This window comes from Neoarius graeffei, chromosome 22 (genome assembly GCF_027579695.1).
Source record: "Neoarius graeffei isolate fNeoGra1 chromosome 22, fNeoGra1.pri, whole genome shotgun sequence".
Classification (NCBI taxonomy): Eukaryota; Metazoa; Chordata; class Actinopteri; order Siluriformes; family Ariidae; genus Neoarius; species Neoarius graeffei.
Genome location: NC_083590.1, coordinates 49,212,539 through 49,221,640, shown reverse-complemented (window position 1 = coordinate 49,221,640; position 9,102 = coordinate 49,212,539). Strand labels below are relative to the sequence as shown.

The 9,102-nt window shown below is 39.2% G+C and overlaps 1 non-coding gene across 1 annotated transcript; it reads right to left on the bottom strand.

Moving 5' to 3' along the window:
* Nucleotides 1–7,685: 7,685 nt before the first annotated feature.
* Nucleotides 7,686–7,757, bottom strand: trnae-cuc (transfer RNA glutamic acid (anticodon CUC)). The gene has a single exon. It is a non-coding gene; the product is annotated as a tRNA-Glu (tRNA).
* Nucleotides 7,758–9,102: the final 1,345 nt, after the last annotated feature.

Below are 9,102 nucleotides of genomic sequence, written 5' to 3'. Positions count from 1 at the left end.
GTGAAAACTCTGGACTGTAGGCAAACTCTTTGCAGTACCACTGAGAGCCACCAGAGGTTGTGGGAAATATTTTTCGAATTTGTCTGCCGAAAGTACCTCTGTGGTCCTCTAGTGGCTTGGTGCAGTATTTGTGAGGCATCTGCAAAAATAAAATGAGCCGACATTTTTTGTTACATCTTCACAAATTATTCTCGGGGAGAATCATAGTGTTCTGTCATGTTTACAAGTTCGATTGGCCTTGATATCTCGCCCAGTATTACTGTACTTTCTCTGATATGTTGCTCCTTCAGCCAGCTTATTGTACTGAGATTATAACTCGCAAACAAATGAGTTCAGTGATGGCATTAACCACGGCAACTAACCCGAACTAAATTTCATACCAGTTGCCTATGGACTGCATGTCCTTATCTAACCCTCAAAGAACTAACTGACCTCATCGAACACTCAGAGAACCTAGCCGGAACATTGTCATAGGTTTTCCAAAGTTTTCTTGTGTTGCAATAGCAAGGGGAACTTTAATACAACCAAACAGGAACATTCTCCAAAGGCTCTCCGAAGGTTCCTACTTTACAAATGTTCGAAGAACGTTCCATCAACCAACACGTGCAATCAAAAACTAACGTTATAGACACATAAAACTTCCTGTAAAGCCCAAGGACAACCAAACAAACCTTCTTTACTGAGTATGACAGTAATTATTGATCTGACTGTGTAAATCACAATGGTCATAATCGTGATATGCTGTCATGTGGTTATTCAGCAGTTAAAAGAAAAGTGTTAACATTTAAACTTTATGTCACTTCATTACCAGCAAAAGCTGACATCAATTTTCAGATCTTGATATTAATATTTGGGTATAATTACACGATTTGGCCACAAGATGTCAGTAAAATACCACAAGATGCTCCTGCGCTTGCACTGTGCCGCTGACTGAGGAATCCTCTTCACTCTAAAAAATAATGGGGCCAGTACCGGTTCTTCAGGGCGATGCCATAGAAGAACCTTTTTCAGGGCTTCAAAGAACCGTTCATGCAGCAGTTCTTTAAAGAACCATTTATTGAATGGTTCTTCAAAGACCTTGTTTTAGTTCCATGAAGCACCTTTTCAAAAGGTTCTTCCAAGAACCTATTCTTAGAAGGATCTTCAAAGAACCCTCAAACAAGGATCTTCAAAGAACCAGTGAATCTAGTTCATCAAAGAACCACTTAAGGTTCATTTTATACAGCACTTGATTTTATGTTAGTTACTTTTTTTTTTTTTTACACAATCAATCTATGCTTTTGGAGAAAGAAGACTGACAATGCTTAACACTTTGTCATTTTTATGTTTATTTAAAATTATGTTTAGTTCATTACAGTGATCAACTATATAGATGGGCACACCCAAAATAGCAATTTTATTATTTTGATACAAACAGGTGTGAACACACACATACCGCAAGTTTTATGAGCAACTGATCCAAGTGTTATTAACTCAATGAACTGATTACAACATACACACCTGCACTACCACACTGATCAGTCAATTGTATTTTACACACAGATGCGAACACACACACACACACACACAAAAAAATATCCAACCCTAATCTGAAGTCACAACAAGACATTAACAGTCCACCAGTCACAAGATCTCCTTAAACTACACTCCTACTTAGTGTAGAAGATCCAGAAATGTTAAACTAGAGTGTGAATTTTTTTTTTTTTAATCACATTTTTAAAATATATTTTAAAATAACTTCAATGTCTTCTAAACTTCTAAATGCCAAAGATTGTCCAGATAATTATGTAAAGCAAAGTAGCCTAGGCTATTAGCATCAGCTCAGTTCAGAAGACATTGGAAAAGTATGTGGCAGCATAACAATATCTACATAGTATATTTAAGGAAGAAATACAGATTAATGTAACTTTATCCAAATGATGTATGTAAGCCCTTGGCCCTAACTTGTCAGCCTGAACGATTAGCTCTATACAAAGGCAGTCTGCCTGTGGCGCCAGTTGCCTCACACCAAATCACATTTTTACTGTAGTTAATAAAATGCAATATTTTAGACATGAAAAGCCTCCTGTTTTCCTGCCATACATGTTTGAAATTATGTGGCCTTCCTTCAACCAGAGCATAGCAAGTTGCTTGCACAAGGGTTTATTTGACAAGGGCTATTTGACATGCTTTGCTTAGATAAACTCTCCCTGCTAGGACCAATGTTGTATTAAGTACCTAGATGCTCATACACACACACACACACTCATACACACACACACATATACAGTACACAAATATCACAAAAATCACTCGAGTGAATTGAATAGTTTCTGAACTGTTAGAGGAACACTAGTTTTCATCAGAAAGACGAAGGCCTCAAGAAAGGCCATTGTCTTTCTGATTTGTTTTGGATAATGGACTTGGTAGACATGGAAAATAGTAAAAGAAATGGCCAAGGCCAAACTGACATCAAGGCTACCATCATCTAAAATCATCTCAGAGCCATCCATCTTTACTGTTATGTCTGTGCTGGTCAGGGGGTTGGTGCCAGTCATCACAATGGTGGGAGTGGGAGAAATGGGTTCCTGTAAAATTAGACTGCATGTTACAAAATATTACAAACAGTTTAACCAAATACAAGCAGGCAAACCAACAAACAATGAACCAGCTTTCTTGTAATACATTATCAAATTCTATCATGTGCTCTACCAGTTCTACCATGTGTGACCACAGTATTCAGAGTAACGTGAAAGCAAAAGTATTACATGAAAATAGCATATTAAAGCGATAAGGTAACAAAATGCTATGGCCTATTTTTTAAGGAGGCATTACCTGGTCGTTGACAAAAAGGAATGCAGGATTTTCTTTGAAGAATGATGGCAGCAAGACAATGGCTGCACTGACCATATGAGCTACAACAAAACAAAATAAAAAACAGACATCCTTTCAATTCCAGAACCCCATACTGTTTAGTCACTACATAGCATTCTGCTAAATAGAACTCACTTTACTTTTAAACATTACATTACATTATCAAGGTTCCTTGATAATTATTGTATACATTTTGCATTAGGTTTCATTTGCATACTTGTACACAACATTTCAGAAAACTGGTAATACAAAAGATGTCAATGTGAATAATCAGATGAGGTTTTGTGTGGATATCTATAAGTTGAATTATAAACTATTCCCCTCTAATATAGCTCTCCATGGATATATATACTGTATTATAGACATAAACCTCCTGATAAAACATTAAAAGTTACGCTAAATGCAATGCAAACATCGAGACTCACTGCCCTTTAGTGGTACCGATGGGCCAAATTTGGGCGTCTGGCTCCTTAAATGAAAAACATACACACCTTTTCTTTCCTGCTCATCTTGATTGCAGTGTCTGAAGGCAGGTGTCTTTTAAAGCACCTGTAGAAAATCAGTGATTCAGAAATCAACCATGCTAAATGGTTTGAAAACAAGCACAATTTATATGTCAGTTGCTGAATCCTCTCTAATCCTCTCTAAGACCTGAGCCCTCACAGACTTCACTGGCTCACACTATTGTGATTGAATTTGTGCTCACTGACCACAGTTACATGCAAGGACTAATTACGGTTTTAAACGGAATATTGGCGATATTTGGGTTATGCCAGATACCAGAATACGGCCAAACCGTATTCTGGTATTTGTAATTGATTGATGTCAATCAATCAATTGAGTTTACATGACTTCTGTGCAAACCGAATATCACCACTATTAGTTTAGATTCGGAATAACCCCTGCATGTAACTGTGCTCAATGGCTACATGTTTTTTTAAGGGAAAAAAACTGTACCTTTAGGGGCCTTTTCTAACAACTTTGGCGCAAATTCTCCCATTTTGGCTAGGATGGCTTTATCAGCGTCAATCTGGTGGATTCTTTTCATCTCTCCAAGGAGCGGCAGTAGACACAGAAGAAAATTGATGATTGTACAAACAAAGTTCACTGTAAAAAAAAATAGTTGAGAATACTTGAAATTTCAAGGCAACCGTCTGCATTAAGAATTTTATGTTTTGCCAACGATGTGCCCATGATAATCCAAACTATGATAAAACTGTTATCTTTATTAAGAATTCTTAATTAAGTCAATTTTCAATTCCTCATTCTGCCAACATAGATTTCTCTTTTTGCTGAACAGTGGCATTCACAGTAGTACAAAAAGGCAATTGAGGTTATCACAATTTTTTTTTTTTTAGATTTTTTTGGGGCTTTTTTCACCTCTATTTGGATAGGACAGCGTAGAGACAGGAAATGAGCAGGAGAGAGAGACACGGAGAGGGATCGGGAAATGACCTCAGGTCGGAACCGAACCCGGGTCTCCGGATTTATGGTATGGCGCCTTATCCACCTGAGCCACGACTGTGGTCGCCAGTGTCTTGTTTTACACCGTGATGTGCTGGGGGGGCAGCACATCCAAGAAGGACACATTCAGGCTGGACAAACTGATCAGGCGGGCCGGCTCTGTGGTCGGCATGAAGCTGGACTCTCAGAAGTCTACATTGGCTGATACAACCAATAAGAACTACATTTTAGTGAAAATACTTTGACTGGGACATTACTTAGCGAATAGAAGATAATATTGTGAAGGAAATAATCTTATAGAACACAATTTTAAACAGAGTTTCAACCATAAGTTTTAGTTGCAGCTCGAATAAAATAAACTTTTTCTAACTTTTTGTCTATGAAAGAAAAGGGGGAAATAGTCATATGTGAAATAACTTATTGGACAACATATAACTATAGAGCCCAATTCTATACTGGGTTACACTAACTGATGCAGTGAGTAGCTTCTCATTTCTTAACCGAACTTGTCGGAAGCCGTATCCCATGCTCATGGAAAAGATATCACTGTGTTTCAGAAGGTCAAATTATTGGTCTGCATCAAGCAAAGAAAACAACTAAGGAGATTGCTGAAATGACTGCAATTGGGTTAACAACTATGCAACACATTATAAATCTTGGAGGGATAGTGGTGAACCGTCAACTTCATGGAAAGAATGTGGTTGGAAAAAGATCCTGGCTGATCATGATTAGAGATCACTTAAACTAGATTAGATTAGATTTAGATTAGATAAAACTTTATTGATCCCTTTGGGCGGGTTCCCTCATGGAAATTAAGAAATGCTTGGTGAAATAGAATCGTAAAAAAAAGAGAGAGTAGAACTCACAGCTATGTTTAATAGTGAAGTTAAGAGCATTTCCACGCTCACAATGTGACAAGAACTCACGGGATTGGGATTAAACTGCTGTGTGGCCATAAGAAAACCACTTGTTAATGAGACTAATCAGGAGAAAAGGCTTTGATTTGTTAGGGAGCATAAAGATTGGACTCTGGAGCAATGGAAAATGATCATGTGTTTTGATGAGTCCAGATTGACCCTATTCCTGAGTGATGGGTGTGTCAGGGTAAGAAAAGAAGCACATGAAGTGATGCATAGTGTCCACTGTACAAGCCTCTGGAGGCAGAGTTATGATCTGTGGTTGCTTCAGTTGGTCAGGTTGAGGTTTAGCAAAATTATGGAGCAATAAAATGAAGTTAGTTGATGACCTGAATGTACTGAATGACCAGGTTATCACATTAATGGATTTTTTCTTACCTGATGGCACAGGCATAACATTTGAGCTCAGATTGTGAAAGAGTGGTTCAGAAAGCATGAGGATTCATTTTCACACATGAATTAACCACCACAGAGTCCTGACCTTAACCCTGTTGAGAATCTTTGGGATGTGCTGAAGAAGACTTCAGCAGTGGTTCAACTCTCCCATCGTCAATACAAATTAATACAACTCTGCACTGAAATAAAGGCCAAGACATTACAGAAGTTTACTGAAACAATGCCACAGTGAATGCATGCCATAATCAAAGCTAAAGGCGATTCAACTACATATTAGAGTCCAAGACTTTTATTTATTTATTTATTTATTTATTGGGGGAGGGGGGCAGTGTATATAACGTCTTTAAAAATGTGGCTTATAAGAACCTGAGTTCTAAGCATCGTAACCCCCTAGGCAAACCAAAACCTACTTGGGTTTACCATATGTCTTTTATGGTTAATGAGCCAAGCCAAAAATAAACCACAGAACATCCTTATGACATCAGCAAGTGTCTATAAAAGGAATGGAAGCATTCTTATTTTATCCTTAACATCTTTGGCAAGACAGGCTAAATATAGTTCTTCTTCTGCCAGACAGGCTAAATATGTCTCTTTTTGTGCAAGGCAGGCGAAATACATTTCTTTACCCATAATCCCTAACTTTGTTGACACATGTGAGACACTCTTCTTTCTCATCAGCCAAAGATGCAGGTGCAGGGGGGATTTCCCCATTCCAAACCAGTTTCAGTACAAAACACAAAGTTCACAGTCGAGCAGACAAAGCTTCAGTTTCCTAAGTCAGCCTGAGGAGTCGCTGGTGATATGAGGATCTTTGCAGTTGATCGTTGATCTCCATGAGATTCTGCTGGTTGTCCTCACAAAGTGTCCTAAGATCCCTTCTTCTATTTCTGCAACACTTTCTGGGATGCTTCTCGGCTTCTCCTTTCTCCTGCCTTTCTTCCTGCTTTTGGATCTAAATGCACACAATTCATGACAATAGTACTAACGTTCCCATGGGAAAGAGGTAAAAGTCTTCTTCCTGACTGAGAATCAAACCTGGGCTGTGGCAGTGAGGGTGTCTCTGAGTACTACTGAGGCCCATTAGTGGCTGGGTGCAATACTGTTAAGGCTCTGAAGAGAAATCACTATTTATAACAGATTTTCTAACTTATTTCATTGCGTTGTATATTATGACCGTGAGTTAGCCTAGTGTTCTTTAAATTCGTTTCTTAAGACAAGGAACTTGTCCTTGTCTTAAGAAACGAATTTAAAGAATAGTTTCAATAGGTAGACATAATGAACTTTCACTACATAGTTAGCCTAGTGGTTAGCGTGTCTGCCTCCTGACTGGGAGATCATGATTTCTACTCGTGGTTGGACCAAAGACCATCATTAAAATGGTACCTACTACCGTCTGGCAAGGCACGCTGCAATACAGATGCAAGTGGGGAAGTCAAACTGTCAAAGTGACCAGAGGACCAACCCCCACTGTAATCCTGGCTGTATACATGAGAGGCTGAGGGCTATCGAAATGGAGATTGGTGCTGCACCCATACACCTAGTACTGGGACAGGAGACTGCCTGGGAAGACCAGATTCTGGCATGAAAGGGACTTTGACTTTGTTGTATATTACATGTGCACATGAAATGGATTTGTACGTGAAGCCAGCTTGTGGGAAACAACTTTTCTAACCGAGGAAATAGCTTTGGTGTGCAGCAATTTATATGCAATATATTAGAACAACGAGTTTTTCAAGTTTTTTTTTTTTTTGCTCATTTATCAAACATGCTCTTTGAGGCCCTCCTTTGACAGCTCATTTGGTAGTGTGGAGGACTGTAGGTGCTTTTGATGGCTGTCGTTATGTCACTGGTTTGAATGTGCCTTGAAGAATGTGTTTGTTTTGACATTTTAATAATAATGTTCCCCCTGGGTAAGAGGGAACAGTATTTTCTTTAATTAGTGATAGAATTAGCTGATTTTTAAAGCCTTTAATTTTCTGTAAAGCTGCTTTGCAACAATGTCAATTGTTAAAAGAGCATGAAAATCAAATGGACTATCATAATCCAACATGGCTTTTCCCTGACCGGGAATCGAACCCGGGCCGCGGCGGTGAGAGCGCCGAATCCTAGCCACTAGACCACCAGGGAGTGAAAACTCTGGACTGTAGGCAAACTCTTTGCAGTACCACTGAGAGCCACCAGAGGTTGTGGGAAATATTTTTCGAATTTGTCTGCCGAAAGTACCTCTGTGGTCCTCTAGTGGCTTGGTGCAGTATTTGTGAGGCATCTGCAAAAATAAAATGAGCCGACATTTTTTGTTACATCTTCACAAATTATTCTCGGGGAGAATCATCGTGTTCTGTCATGTTTACAAGTTCGATTGGCCTTGATATCTCGCCCAGTATTACTGTACTTTCTCTGATATGTTGCTCCTTCAGCCAGCGTATTGTACTGATATTATAACTCGCAAACAAATGAGTTCAGTGATGGCATTAACCACGGCAACTAACCCGAACTAAATTTCATACCAGTTGCCTATGGACTGCATGTCCTTATCTAACCCTCAAAGAACTCATCGAACGCTCAGAGAACCTAGCCGGAACATTGTCATAGGTTTTCCAAAGTTTTCTTGTGTTGCAATAGCAAGGGGAACTTTAATACAACCAAACAGGAACATTCTCCAAAGGCTCTCCGAACGTTCCTACTTTACAAATGTTCGAAGAACGTTCCATCAACCAACACGTGCAATCAAAAACTAACGTTATAGACACATAAAACTTCCTGTAAAGCCCAAGGACAACCAAACAAACCTTCTTTACTGAGTATGACAGTAATTATTGATCTGACTGTGTAAATCACAATGGTCATAATCGTGATATGCTGTCATGTGGTTATTCAGCAGTTAAAAGAAAAGTGTTAACATTTAAACTTTATGTCACTTCATTACCAGCAAAAGCTGACATCAATTTTCAGATCTTGATGTTAATATTTGGGTATAATTACACGGTTTGGCCACAAGATGTCAGTAAAATACCACAAGATGCTCCTGCGCTTGCACTGTGCCCTGACTGAGGAATCCTCTTCATGCTCTCATCTCTGTGAAATCCACTGGGAAATATGTGTCGACAAAGGCTACAGCTTTTTACCATTTGAATCAGTCGGAATAGGAAATAAAACATCAAAGTCCGAAATACTAAGAAATCTTCTTCTGTCTGCTCCCGATTAGGGGTCGCCACAGCAGATCTTTCATCACCATTGCTCCCTGTCTTCCACATCCTTCTCTACCACACCTGCCACTTTCATGTCCTCTCTCACCACCTCCATGTGTCTCCTCTTTGGCCTTCCTCGTTTTCATTTGCCTGGCAGCTCCATCCTCAACATTCTCCTTCCCACATGCTCTGCATCTCTTCTCAGGATGTGCCCATACCATTTCAGTCTCATCTCTCTTAGCTTAATTCCCAAGCTCGCCACATGTGCTGTCCCTCTGATGTAC